A 15,740-nucleotide genomic window follows, 5' to 3' on the forward strand; every position below is an offset into this window, starting at 1 on the left:
AGCAGCTGTGAAAGCACTGGCAGCCTCTGCAACAAGCTCAAAGATCATGGCAGAATGCCCCAAAGTCCTTGTGGAGCTAGGGGAAAGCAATAGGGTAAACCTAATGTGGTTCCCTGGTCACTCATGGATTAGCAGTAATGAGCAAATTGATAGGCTGGCCAGGATAGGGGCTATGACAACATTTATTGGTTCAGAACCTGTCCTGACAATCACCAAGGTGATGATCAAAATAAAACTATGAGACTGGACAAGGAGACAGCATGTAGAATATTGAGCTAAGACAAAAAACCAAAAACATGGCAGGGTATTGATACCGAAGCCATTTTCTAAGAGAAGTCTCTCAATCCTGGGCTTCAACAGGAGAGAAATGAAACTCAAGGTTTGATTATTGAAAGTCCATGAGAATATAAAATAAATGCCTACATACAATGGGGATAATAGAAGAAGACCCCAAATGTAGGACATGTGGTGTGGGCAAGGAAACTGCATCACATTTGATCTTCGAATGCGAGGCACTGGAGATTAAAAGCCACAGATTATTTGGATCAAACAGACCTGAAGAATTTGTATCTAGCAAAGCACTGGTAAAGGATCTCCTTGCCCTGTTGAGGGGCATCAGTTGGCTTTACTAGACACACAGGGAGTGATACCGCACAATAAATTCTGTTTAGATGCGGGCAGCAGTGGGCTTGACCAATGTTTTTGCTTGCCTGATAAAATCAAATCAAAATCAAGTCAAGGTCCTTGTATCAGTATGTTTGTCTTTAAGGCTCTTCTGTGCATGTCAACCAAAATGAACACTGTGTTGTTCCAGACTAGTCCAGAGTTCATCAGATTGCAGTTTCCTTATGAGAAATCACACACTGTACCCTATTCAAACACTGGTGACAAGTAATGGACAACAGGACATCAAGATGATCACAAGCTCAAAGAGCTGCATATTGGGTGGCAGAAGCAGCTTTGATCAGCATGGAGCATGACCGTACCTTACTGAAAGATCCACTACATGAAACTTGTCCTAAATATTCTCCACAAAAAGCAACTGCTTTGTGGCAGTCAATATACTTGTGCAGACCAGTTTGCAGAGAAAGTGTTTCATCCTAAGACTGTGAGCCTGGCCATCCTCCCAGGATGTTGCCCCAGAAAGGCAGGCTGCAGGTACCCACAAAGGAGCGTTCAATGATCCTTTAACACTTGAAGAGATGGCCGTTTAGAAACGGCCAGATTTTTGCAGCTTTATACCCTTAATGCCCCAAGCATCCCACCCGATACTACCCATTATGACCAGGGGCTTGCCCCATGGTTGCCACCCACCCACAACAAGGACCATCTGGAATGGTGGACATTTCCAGACGTTCTGATGCTCCAGGATGACAAGCAAGCAGTCCTTATCATAAATTGGGAGGCAACAGCTCAGGTATCAGTAGTGTGATCCCTGTGTTGTCAGGGGGCCCCCACCACGTGGACTGGCTACACATGCTGGTGACCTAGTGAGGGGGGTGGGGGGTGGATGTTAGTTAATGCTTGTTATTGGTTTCCCCAGGTTCTATGATGTCAAATGGGAAAGCTGCCTTGGGATATCATTTTACTCCTATTCCACTTGCAATAGGTTATCACATTACATGGCTTCAGCAACAATTTCATATAGTACAGCGACTTCCTAAATATTTATGTAGAACTTTACCTGCACACTGATAGTTTTGCACAAGAAAGAACAAATATTTTTTTAACAAAAGGCATCACCCACGATATTGTAACAAAACAGTTTACCAAGCTTCTTCTAATAATTTCCAGGTATGCAGCTAGATCCCATCGACATTCTGCCACGATATTTTGGCCCAGAGACGTCCGGCCATCATCAGGTGAGTACACAACTACTGAAGAGCCCAGGTGCAGTCACGGTATTTATGCCGAATCTCGCGCATGTGAAATGTGCCGGCATCCTACAGCGCATGCATCAGGTTTTGACATGCGCAGCGTAGCTGAGTTGTACGTGCTGCCCTCGGTGGTGAAAATAGTGGTTCATCTAGTCATTGAGTATCGAATGACACTGTCGATTCCGCTGTGATTGTATAATTTTAATAACAGGATTCCAATTTTTATCCAGCTGAAAGCGTTGTCACGATTTATAAGATTATTGGCAAGATGTATTTCCACTGATTCCTTGATTAAAGAATCCCAAAAACCGGAAACCGGGGATAAAATTTTTGTTCCATTGTATTCCATTGAATATCCCAATGAAATACAGTGCTCTGCTACTGCCGATTTTGACGGTTGCCGCAGATGGGTGTATCTTTCATGTTCTATACATCGTTCATGGACAGTTCTTGTCATCTGGCCAATATATGCAGAGCCACATTCACAGGGAATTTTGTAGACGCCTGCTTTCTTCAGTTGTAAATCGTCTTTAACGGATCCAACCAGGGCCCGTTTCTTTGCTGGTGGACGGAAGATAACCTTGATTTTATTTTTCTTCAGTAATCGGCCTATTTTTGACGACACATTCCCAGCGTATGGAAGGAATGCAGTTGATTTAAAGTCGTCATCTGCGTCCTCAGTGTGTTGCTTCTTGTTATGATAGTTGCGCATAGCCTTCCTTATTTGGCGAGAAGTGTAGCCATTCTCTTTGAAAACCTTCTCCAAGTGTTCTAATTCTGCGTGGAGGTTTTCATCATCTGATATTATATGCGCTCGATGTATTAAGGTACTGAGAACACCGGCTGTTTGTGCTGGGTGATGGCAGCTTGACGCCTGGAGATAGAGATCTGTGTGAGTCGGTTTCCTGTACACAGAATGTCCTAATGACCCATCATTTTTACGGCGTACTAGCACGTCTAGAAACAGGAACTGGATGGAGATTGAAAAAGAGGGCACTTTACCGTCTGCCATGAGGCCATACAGCAAAAGTATCATCTATGTACCGCCAGAAGACTGTAGGCTACGGTATGTAGAATCATTTAGCTGACAATATATCTTCTCATTGTAGGCTTCTCTTGTCAGAAGAACTGTGGCGTTACCCTTATCCGCAGGCAGTACGACTATGCTAGTATCTTCTCTCAGGCTGCGGAGAGCAGCTCTTTCAGTTGGCGAGATGTTACTCCGTTGTGGCGCACATTTCAACAACGTTCGGCAAGATTCATGTTGAATTTATTATTATTTTCAAGTCAGAAGTCACAGTTTACCAAGCTGCTTTTCTGCAAAAGCTAAAATTTGACCTAAATAGGGAAAGTCAGAAGTCACAGTTTACCAAGCTGCTTTTCTGCAAAAGCTAAAAATTTGGCCTAAATAGGGAAAGATGAGACAAAGACTAAATTGGACATTTTGCCACTGTATTGAGAAGTATACAAGACAATCAAAGATGGAAATGTGGAAAATGAATGAATTATCCTGTGTTGTCCCATTACTCATATCAACCTCCCCCCCCCCCCCCCCCCCCACCTCCGCCCCCCCTTCCGCAAGGCCAAGGTAATGGTAACTATCATAAACAATCAATATATCTACTGTGTGCAATTTGTTAAACACTTAGAATCACTTGGCTAAACAAGACATGAACATATGAACATGAGATATTTGATTTTCTAGTTTTAATCTTCTTATTAAATAAACATTAAATAAAGACACTCACCTTCAAAATTGCTGGCAACTGTTCATGTGAGATGTTGACTTCGCCATAGTACATAAAATCAACTATTATTTTCAAGTCACTGTATTTAACATCTGTCAGTATAACAATTGGATGCTGGCATGGATTCATTGTAAACAGCATCTGTGTGAAGACAAAAGCATCAGATAACTAAAGCATCCGAAAAGATATGTGAAGCATAAACAAGTATTAAGAGGAGGAATTTTTAAACCCCCAATTTTTATTATTAAAGTTTCAGCCAACAAAAGAAGTTTAGCTGGTAATAGGAGCTAGAAATGGGCCTCCAAAACACAAAAGTAAACCTTCAGTCTCACAAGTAACATTTCTCATGAGACTGTCTCATTAGATATCAAAAAAATACTGAACGTACAAATATCATTGCTAAATGTGTCTTCAGAGTCTATAATTCTCAAATTAAATATTATTTACTTCACACCAAAACTCAACAAATATGTATTTTATCTCTTGAGCAACTAAATTACAGTAGTTTCTGTGTCTTGTGGAGGTGTACTCTCATCGCAGTGGTAGAAGGGAAGAGACCAGGAAGTCACGCGACTGGGCTGAAATCGGACTTCATCTATCACAAGTGCACAATATGGAAATCAGCACATTCGGCTGCCACCACATGGCAGGTACTGACATACGGAACACTCCATCTTTAAAATTGTGCAGGCAATGGGCTTATTATGTGCCACAATCATGAGTTTACTATGAGCAGCTTGATTCAGAAAATGCTGCCACTGCTACCAGTATCAGGTGGCATGGGCGAAAATATGTTTACTAATCAGGTTACTGTAGGTCATTGTGAATTGTATCTAAAGATAGATAAACCATACTGCTTCAAATCACTCATCAGTTCACTGTGGGACAAAAACAGGTGGTGACCAGCAACATCACTCAGAACTACTAGCACAAAAGAGACGGGGCCAGCACACCCTAACTGGATAGACTGCCTGCACTAGTTCTAGTGACCAATCATAGATGCTGTGACCGAATATGTAGCATGTAACTTCAAACACATTACACGTGTCAATATCCCTGTGAGACTGCAGCCAGTATGAACTTCTCATTTGTGGTGTCTCTCTCTCTGTAATCATGCAGTGCAAGGAAACCACTGGAGTAAGACGTAAGATTGAAACCAATATTTACACATTGAAGACATGGGAAGGTCTAAAAAGCTAAGTATGGAGTACATTTCTGTTTGTTGTAGACAAAACAGTTTGTCTACTGGGTACATATCGTGCATAAACTGCTCCACATTATTGTGTTTACAGTCGGGAACCACTCGTTTAAAGAAACACAGTTGCAAAAAACCTCACAAAGATGCAGCTCCTTCAAAGATACCAGCACCAGCAGTAATAAAAAATAGCATTAAAAGGTCTGATATCTTTAGCACCCATTGCAACACACTTTCCTGTAATACTGTTTCCAGTGAAGGTTTCTGAGAACTAGGCCAAGAATTAATACATCTAGGTGCACATTATGGAGAAGATAATGTGGGAGATGTCATGTCACATCCCTCTACTATAAGCAGACATGTCAAAGAACAAGCTGATGAAATACGAAACAGCATAATGCCTTCTGTTATAGTGGAAGTTATTAATAAAACACATGCTGCCGACAACGTGTGGATTGGTTTGCATAATCAGGTGCACTATTTGATGCTTACAACACATTACATTAACACAGATTGGTCTCTTGTGAACGATGTTATATTTACAACAAAATTCCCAGATGTTAAGAGGAGGGAAATAAATATTATAAGACAAAATGAAGAGAGGATGGCTGATTGGAACGTTTCACCAGACATGTTGAACAGTTTTGTTTGTGTCTCCAACCAGGGTGCCAATGTAACAGAGGCTTTGGAAAATCAGGAAAGGACTGCTTGTGCTACTCATTGTATAAATACAGCACTTACCCATACTTTCCATGAAGATAGCTTCTTGTTAAATCATGCCCTGAACATCGCATCAACAATAAATACTGCAAAATGCATTGTAAGGTGCATTAAGAAAAGTGGTCTCTGCTCGTCTTTGAAATCATCATTGAAACAAGAGGTGTGCACATCCTGGAACACCTCGCACACTATGTTGGAATCCTTACACATTCAGAATAATGAAGCTGCAGCTTTGCTGATGGAAAAGGACTCCACTGACGGATTGCAAGGATATGATAATGAGCTTGCAGGAAAAATTGCACATTTTCTGAGACCATTTAAAGAGGCCACAATTGAATTAGAAGGTGAAAAAAAACAATAATCCGGTTAGTTGTGCTTTGGTTTCACAAACTGCAACAAATTTGCAGTGTCAATGACACTGACTGTCAGGTGAGTGAGTACTGTAGTTAAAAGAACTGTTTCATTACGATATGCGATAGATTTATAATTAACTAGTGTAATTGATGTGTACTAACAGATACATATTTTTTAACAGGAGGTACAAAGAATTAAAAATTGAGCCTTGACTTTTGTTTGTGAGAAGATTGTGATCACTTCCAGATGTAAAATAGCTACGTTTCTTTGGCCATCTTTCTGTGGTCTTAATATGCTTGAAATAAATGAAAAGCAGGACATTCTTAGCAATGTGTGCTACTTACAAGGTACAACATGCAATCATCAACATAATCATTTTTGCAGAGTTCATGGATAGTGTATTATTGAGAAATGGGAATGTTATAATCTGCATAATATTTCATTAATGTAAAACACCTTGTTTTTATGGGAACATTTCAGTGATTTCCACATCAGTTTGGTATTACTTGTCTCTTTTGTTTATTTTCATAGATCCTTCAAGTACTGTGTCATCACCACCCAGAAAGAGAGATCGTTTCAAGGAATGGAGGAACAACAGATCATCCACAGCAGATGAAATAGATATCTACATTTTAATGCACGCCGGAGATGATGGTGATATCTTAAACTGGTGGAGCAGACATGAAATCTGCCAGGCCTGACTGCAGTTGCAAGATTTATTTTATGTATCGCAGCAACAAGCGCACTTAGTGAAAGATGCTTTAGTAAATCTGGCAAGTTACTAACAAGTCACCACAGTCAATTAAATCTGGAACATGTTAGTCATTTACTGCTGATCAACAATAACTGTATTTTTTTTAAAAAAGTATGGCATGTTACATCTGTAAATGTTTAATGCTTGTATGCTTTCTTTATGAAGATAGTTGTCTTCTATATTACAGGGACAGCACTTATATTTTTCCTTTCATTAATAGGAAACATTAAATGTCTTCTGTTTGAAATGAGACTCATTTTCTATCAGTGATTGTATTGAAATATTTTACTTTCCAAGTGCTTTATGAATTTAGCTGTGTCACGTTCCCATTCTCGAAAACGTTACTTTTGAATTAAAAGAGAGAGAGACAGAGATAAAAACAGAGTGTGAGTGAGTGAGTGAGTGAGTGAGTGAGTGGCATTGGATTTGTACACTACAGTACAGCGAGCTGGAGTGAGGCGAGGCGGAAGCGGTGACTGGTCATGCTCAGTTATCTTAATGTCCATAGTACAGGCAGTACTTTTTTACTTAAGTTGTTAGAGTACTAAACGTTTACCATATTTTGAACACATTTTCGTACTCCAGTGTCCATACCCTTCATGAATAACCACAATTAAATCAAGTTCTACTGATTTTGGTACATACAGTCTCCATCTGAGTCTAACTTTCTTTCCTCTCCTAAACAAAACATGATTTACTGTAATCCATTGTACCACATCATTCTCCATTGTCTGTCCTTGGTCCAAGGTTTTCCACTTATCCCCAAAATAAGGATTACAGTCATGTCCTCCTTTATTCTTAAGGCCACGTTTCTTACTTCATTATTAGCAGAACTTACTGATAAAACATTAATGCTGAAGATAACTCCAGGACCTTCCATTCTCAGTAAACCCTTCATGCACAATGGCAAGTGTGGTAACATGTCAGGAACTTCATTTTGCAAACCCTCTGTATACATAATTTCAATTTGATATTCTTGCAGAAACAGTACCCAACACATGCCATGTAGCAGTCAATTTGCCATAAGGGAAGCAAGTGCTTTGTGATCAGTATACACTATTGTCTTAGATCCCCAAACTGGAATTAGAAGTTTTTTCATAGTCCACACTATAGCAAATAATTCTCTATCTGCTACTGTGTAGTCAAGTTCATGTTTTTTTTTTTTTTTAGAGCTTGACTTGGAAAAGTTAATCTGTTATGTTCTCCCATGCTAATATTCAACTCTCCTCTAAACAACTCTCACACTATTCCATACTCTGAAGCATCAGTACTTAAAAGGTTTGTCCATCTGTGGGTGTTTTAAAATTGGTTCCTCTACTAGAGCTGCTTTAATTTAAGGCCTTAGACTCTTCGTTCTCCCACATCGATTTAGTTTTTCTTTCCTTCAATAAGTGTAATAACTTAGGATTGTTCGTAAGGTTACCTCAAATATATTTCCTATAGAATCATGCTAGTCCCAGTAAGGCTTTCAATTGTTTCTTACTTTTACATTCTAGAAATTATTTTTTAACTCTTATCCTGTCCTGATCTGCTTTTATTCCATTTATACCTACCAGGTGCCCAAGAAACTTAACTTCCTCTCTCCCAAAAATTGGCACTGACAATCTTACAGTGATACCTGTAAGTGTAAAATCTTTCTAGTGTTCTAACCAGTACATCACAATGTTCTTCCCATGTCTTGGACACTAGGAGTATGTCATCTACAAAGATTATTAGTTCTCTCAATAAATCATTACCCAGCACACCACTAAGATTCTTATAAATACTGACGGCGATATTTAATCCAGAGTGTAACCCTCTAAATTAATCTGACTTACACGCATACAAAAAAACAGTAAATTTCTTTGAAGTTCCATCAAGTTTGACTTGGCAGTACCGAGACAGGAGATCCATCGAGCTCAAATACTACGCTTGCTTAAACTTCATCAATATTTTGTCTATACTGTCAGGTTGATCTCCTTCAGGTTCGATGTGCTTATTTACAGCACTTGCGTCCAACACTAGAGGTACTTCACCTGTCACTTTATGCACTACTAATAACTGGTTACTGCATGCACTAGGACTCCTTTCTATTATTCCTCCTCCTAGAATTCTATTAATCTCCTCTTGTACAGCTGGTCATACATTCAATTGTTCTGGATAGGGTTTACAGAAAAAAGATGATTCATTTTGATCTTAAACCTACATATGTGTTTACAAGATACTCCAGGTTTATCTGAGAGATCTTTACTACACTTTGGTAAGTCATGGAATCTTGATCTATACCATATATTGACAAACGGGAAAGCGCTGGTAGATAGGCACAATAAAAAAACACACAAACACACACACAAAATTTCAAGCTTTTGCAACCAACGGTTGCTTCTTCAGGAAAGAGGAAAGAGGGAAGGAGAGGGAAAGGAGGGAAAGATGAAAGGGTGTGGGTTTTAAGGGAGAGGGTAAGGAGTCATTCCAATCCCGGGAGCGGAAAGACTTACCTTCTTACCTTAGGGGAAAAAATGACAGGTACACACACACACACACACACACACACACACACACACACACACACACAAGCAGACTGCTTGTGTCTGTATATGTGTGGATGGACATGTGTGCGTGCGCGCGCGCGTGTGTATACCTGTCCTTTTTTCCCCCTAAGGTAAGTCTTTCCGCTCCTGGGATTGGAATGACTCCTTACCCTCTCCCTTAAAACCCACATCCTTTCATCTTTCCCTCTCCTTCCCTCTTTCCTGACGAAGCAACTGTGGGTTGCAAAAGCTTGAAATTTTGTTTGTGTGTTCTTTTATTGTGCCTATCTACCAGTGCTTTCCCGTTTGGTAAGTCATGGAATCTTTGTTTTTAATATATTTTTCCCATGTGGAATGTTTCTTTCTATTTTATTTATGGTATAGATAATTTTTCTATAATTCATTTGACAGATCAGATTATAAGCTTTCATACTAATTAGTTCTCCCAGTGTACTTTGTGTATCCAGGGTGTTCTCTAAATAAATCACAATGCTTGCTGCTACAAGGCAAATGTTAAATGTCTTGGTATTACCAGTAATCTTCCCACTAAATGGTACTGCATATACTTGGTCTTAAGTTAATAACTGTACTGAAAAATCCAGTATTACTTTAAATCTTATCAGCCAATCAATATCTAATAACAGCTGCATGTTTACTTTAGGCATTACTAAGCATGTCTGAACAAATGTAAAATTGTTTAATGCTATCAGTAAGTGCACTTTGTGCTTAATTGTCTTGCTTTGCTTCCAGTTATTCCTACTAGTATACTGCAGTAATGGGCAGCATTGGTTACACACTCTCACGATTTGATACTTTGAATGACGACTCAGACACAGTAGAAATTTCATTTCCCAAATCTATGTACACACGCACTTCCTGATTGTCATTCAGTCCTGAAAATACTAGTTTAGTAAACTTGATACCTGTTTGTCTTCTTCAGCAAGCAAGTAATTTTGTAATGGTTTTACCTCACTAAATGCAACTAACTTTCTTTTCATATGGGCATACACTTAGTTTGGCACATCCTGAATCATGACACCTTGACAAGGATATCAATTGTTTTTAATTACTATTGTTGTTTGGTTTGTCAAAAAAAGCTACACTATTCTAGCACCTTCCTTTAGGTCACTATTTGTTAATGTTTGTGTATCAGCACTTCATATGTCCCATCTTTTTTGTTTAGATTTATTATTCTGACTTATTTACCTGACAGTAATTAACCTCTCATTTTTCTGGTATTTAGGGTTAAATTTACCTCCAATCTTTCTAGAGTCTTCCCACTTTTGTGGTAATGATCTGGAAAACACTTGCAGGCAGTACTTTGGATAAACTTTTCCATCTGGTTTAAACTTTGGAATATGCTTCCAGAAGTTCATTCTGCTTCCTAACTAATTCCTCTAATACTATTTTTGTATCAAAAGCTTTGAACTTTAACTTGACTTTCTATTAATTCCCTTCTAGTTTTTGCCAATTCATCCCATAGTCTTTTAAATTCATTAGTGTTGTTAATGGCTTCATCCCTGAAAAGCTGTCCATTTCCAAAAGTGTGTGAAGTCTCCTGAAATTTCTGATCTAACAATACTTGTATTTTCCTCCAAATCTGGATGTATCTCATGTCAATATGATATCTTCACTTCATTTCTCAGTACTAAAATTTCTATGTGCATTTGCATATCTGAAATCTGCTCTTTTACAAACTTACATTCTGTATCTGCAAAATTATGTAAACTGTCTATGTCCATATGCAAATCTTTCATATATTCATGTATTTCTTACCAAACTAAGTACCACCACATCAAGACTCCGGCGGGTATTTCTTATTTTAACATGTTGAGTCTTTGATCTAGCTTATGTCCTAAACATGTCTAATACTTCATGAGTGTCTTCAGTCTGAGTTTGTAATTCTTGTCGCAGTCTGTTTTGGTTCCCCATGGCTTGCTCATGAGTGTCTGGACTGATTTCGTAAGTCTTGACATAGTTGCACAAACTTATCATTAATACTCTCTTTAAATTTATCGTAACTTTTACTTGTACGAATCCTTATTGATTTTCAAAAAATTTTCATTTCATTATTCTACCACTTGTGAATATTTTCAATTTGGCTCTGCATGTCTTCCAGTTTTTGCAATGACATTTCAATATTAACCTCTGTCGACATTTTCCTTATTATCACTGGCATAAACAAACTTGTAAATATTACAAAATGACCACACTACACCCACAAAAACAATTTTGAAGAGAAATACTCTTGTAGCTAACTGAAGCCATAATGCACACAGGCGATGTGCTGGTCATTGACGATTGCGTAATGAGAACACAGTGGTTTAGATCGCATGCTGGCACCATGGTGGTGTAGACTGCATTCTGGCAATGGATCAGTTTTTGACGACTGCACGATGGCCACATGTCGCTGGTTGCATGCTTGCTCTTGATGGGTCATCTACAGCTGTGTGTTTCATCTGTTTAGAAGGATGCTCTCAGCCCTTGGCCACAGGTCTTCTCTTTGCTAATTGAATATGGAATTTTTTCCTTTCAAGCAGTTTTTTATCTGCCATTTTCCACATACAACCATGTGGTGGCCATGTGGAGAGTTTATTAGTGGCTGATGACTGCTTCAGCAATGTCTGTTCTAGCACCGCCACCTGTACACTCCCTTATTACTAGGGTTGCCCGGAAAGTAAAGCACTGCATCTTTTTCTTCAACAATCCTGCATTGGTGACTAGAAATCTACTCTGTAGGAATCAGCATGGGTTTCAAAAAAGACGGACGTGTGAAACCCAGCTCGCGCTATTCGTCCACGAGACTCAGAGGGCCATAGACACGGGTTCACAGGTAGATGCCATGTTTCTTGACTTCCGCAAGGCGTTCGATACAGTTCCCCACAGTCGTTTAATGAACAAAGTAAGAGCACATGGACTATCAGACCAATTGTGTGATTGGATTGAAGATTTCCTAGATAACAGAATGCAACATGTCATTCTCAATGGAGAGAAGTCTTCCGAAGTAAGAGTGATTTCAGGTGTGCCGCAGGGCGAGTGTCATAGGACCATTGCTATTCACAATATACATAAATGACCTTGTGGATGACATCGGAAGTTCATTGAGGCTTTTTGCAGATGAAGCTGTGGTGTATCGAGAGGTTGTAACAATGGAAAATTGTACTGAAATGCAGGAGGATCTGCAGCGAATTGACGCATGGTGCAGGGAATGGCAATTGAATCTCAATGTAGACAAGTGTAATGTGCTGCGAATACATAGAAAGATAGTTCCCTTATCATTTAGCTACAAAATAGCAGGTCAGCAACTGGAAGCAGTTAATTCCATAAATTATCTGGGAGTATGCATTAGGAGTGATTTAAAATGGAATGATCATATAAAGTTGATCGTCGGTAAAGCAGATGCCTGACAGACTCATTGGAAGAGTCCTAAGGAAATGCAATCCGAAAACAAAGGAAGTAGGTTACAGTACGCTTGTTTGCCCACTGCTTGAATACTGCTCAGCAGTGTGTGATCCATACCAGATAGGGAAGAGAGAGAGAGAGAAGATCCAACGGAGAGCAGCGCACTTCATTACAGGATCATTTAGTAATCGCGAAAGTGTTACGGAGATGATAGATAGTCTCCAGTGGAAGCCTCCACAGGAGAGATGCTCAGTAGCTCGGTACGGGCTTTTATTAAAGTTTCGAGAACATACCTTCACTGAAGAGTCAAGCAGTATATTGCTCCCTCCTACGTATATCTCGCGAAGAGACCATGAGAATAAAATCAGAGAGATTGGAGCCCACACAGAAGCATACCGACAATCCTTCTTTCCACGAACAATACAAGAGTGGAATGTAAGGGAGAACCAATAGAGGTACTCAGGGTACCCTCCGCCACACACCGTCAGGTGGCTTGCGGAGTATGGATGTAGATGTAGATGAATACAATGATAATTACACACACGGAAGAATGGTGCTTAATCCACACACCCTATTTTTCCGCATAATCTCCACCCAGTTCCAGGGCCTCCCTCACGCACGAAACAAGGGCGTATATGCCCTGTCTATATGAATCCCTGCCCTACTGGCAGAGCCAGTGGTTCACTGTGAGAATCACCTCCTCATCACCCTCAAAATGTTTTCCAGGTATGGCATCTTTTAATGGCCCAAACAAGTGGATGTCGGAGGGGGATAGGTCAGGGCTGTAGGATGGATGGAGTAACATTGTCCATCCCAGTTTTGCAATGTTTCCTGTAGTCCTCAGACTTGGTTTGCTGCTACACAATAACTCTTGGCCCCACATCTCCTGGTTTTCTGTGGCACAAAAGTCACCAGAAGTGCATCTTGAATTTTGTTAATGTGTTGATATATACTTCTTAATTAGTGTTACCACCTCTTGGCATCACATCAATGAGAATCACACTGTCACAGTCCCAGAACACTGTGATCGTGACCTTACCGGAGGGAAGAGTTGCTTGGGGAGTGGGAATGGCGCCATTCTGTCAACTGTTGTTCGGCCTTAGGCTCAAAATGGTGAATCCAGGTTTCATCACCTGTCACAATCTGGGACAAGAAGGCCTCCCCCTCAGCTTCAGAAAGTCACAACAAATCAAGACAAATGTTTTTTCTGTGCGATTTCTGATCCAACGTTAGACACTGCTAGATATTCAAAAGTGTGTGCAAGATAGGTTGTGCAGTCTTGATAATAGCATCCACATTTCCTTTGCTGATTGACATATGCAGCATCAACTGCCAAGTCGTAATGTGCCCGTCCTTGCGAATGTCAACATCAGCTCACGGCAACGTGTCAGGTGTAACAGCTGTGGATGTTCTCCCCGATCGTTGCAAATCGTGGAGCTATGCAGAACCACCTTCTGATGACCTCACCCTCTAGGTCCAGCAACTAACTGTAAATCTGTCGACAGCAGATTCTCCATAGACTTTTCACAAGCGTTTGGATATATTTCCCGCAGTTTATTTCTCTGCAGTGAGAAATTGAATGATGGCACATTGCTTGTAATGTACATCACCCACAGACGCCATTTGGAACTGTCTCACAGCTATCCTATCTGTTTGAAGTGATGGAAACTTGGCATACTCACTCAGGAGACTTCAAATAATTTACCCACAGTACGTGGCTCAATGTTTACAATCTAATTGCAATCACACACATCTTTACTCTGAGATCTATATTTGATGTACGTGACACATGCCCTTCGGAAAATGGCATGGATCACTATAACCTGTGCTGCTGTTACCCCTCTATTGAATTCAAACCGAAGATTATATTGGAACACAACAACACAACAACGCACAACGCACAACGCGGTATACTGAAATTGTTCTGGAATGTACTAAAAAACTATCATTTTCCCATGCAACGGAACTCCCATCTACATCCGGCCACGTCAACCAGTGCGCCTTCGTACTTGAGATGACCCCGAGCCTTCTATACTGATCATTTGATGTATGCCTGCCCACTGCCTTCTGCATACTCTCATTTGCATTCCCTTTGATTAATAACGAAAATATATTAATCACATTGCCTTATGGTTGGTGTGAATAGCTTTTAAATTTAGGTGAAGTCCTTATGTTGATGTTTTGTTGTTGCTGCTGCTGCTGCTGTTTTCATTATTATTAAAATTACCGTTGAAGCCTTTAAAACAAATTTCAAAATAGAGAGGGTATATTTATACGATACTTCATAATGTAGTTGCTACATTACACATATCGGCAACTGTTTATCAACTACTTCAATTAGTTAAGTGAAAGTGGTAGTGTCACATCTAAACAACGTAACACATATTAGCTCGTGTAATCACGTGAGGAAGTGACATGAGATGGGCAAGTGTCCCATGCATTTTCCATCAACACGGGCTCCATCCCTTCTCTCTCCATCAACAGCTGCATGGAAACAATTGTGAGAATCATCTTAGCTTCTGCCCATGGGCATTATGACAGGATACTCCATATCCAGCGTGTATCTTGTTCAGTGTTGAAGCCACACTTACAGTATTACAGCATGTCTTCACAAATCATTTCCAAATTATTGGAATGGACACAGAAGACCTGTACCCTGGCCGGTTCATTCCCCAATTTGATGGCTACAGACTTTTCCCTGTGGGGAAAGCTGAAAGACAGTCTATAATGTTATACCAACTACACCTGATGATATACAAAGAGATTGTCATTTTGAATACAACATGTTACAGTCAAGTGTAACACTACTGGTCCAAATCCACATAACTACTGTATGCATTTGAGTTTTTCTTTAGTGTGTGCTACCCCAGGTATTGTACAACTCGCACTAGAATCCTGCAACAAACACCACTGACATTCCAATTTACGACACTTTGTTTGTTTATGTCAATAGGTATTGTTCCATTTAAAGAAGTGTGTATCTGCACAAAAATATGCTTTCTAAGTATTATTACAATTTTTTTATTGGCTAAATATACGAGCCCCTGACTACCAATCCATTCTGTGAGAACTCCATATCAGTAGCACTTTGATTTCTATATGGTGTAGATTCACAGAGTATAAAACATTTCACCAGATAGTTGATTGTGATCTGAAGGTGAGTGCAGCAAAAGATATTAC

Source organism: Schistocerca nitens, chromosome 4 (assembly GCF_023898315.1).
Source record: "Schistocerca nitens isolate TAMUIC-IGC-003100 chromosome 4, iqSchNite1.1, whole genome shotgun sequence".
NCBI classification, from domain to species: domain Eukaryota; kingdom Metazoa; phylum Arthropoda; class Insecta; order Orthoptera; family Acrididae; genus Schistocerca; species Schistocerca nitens.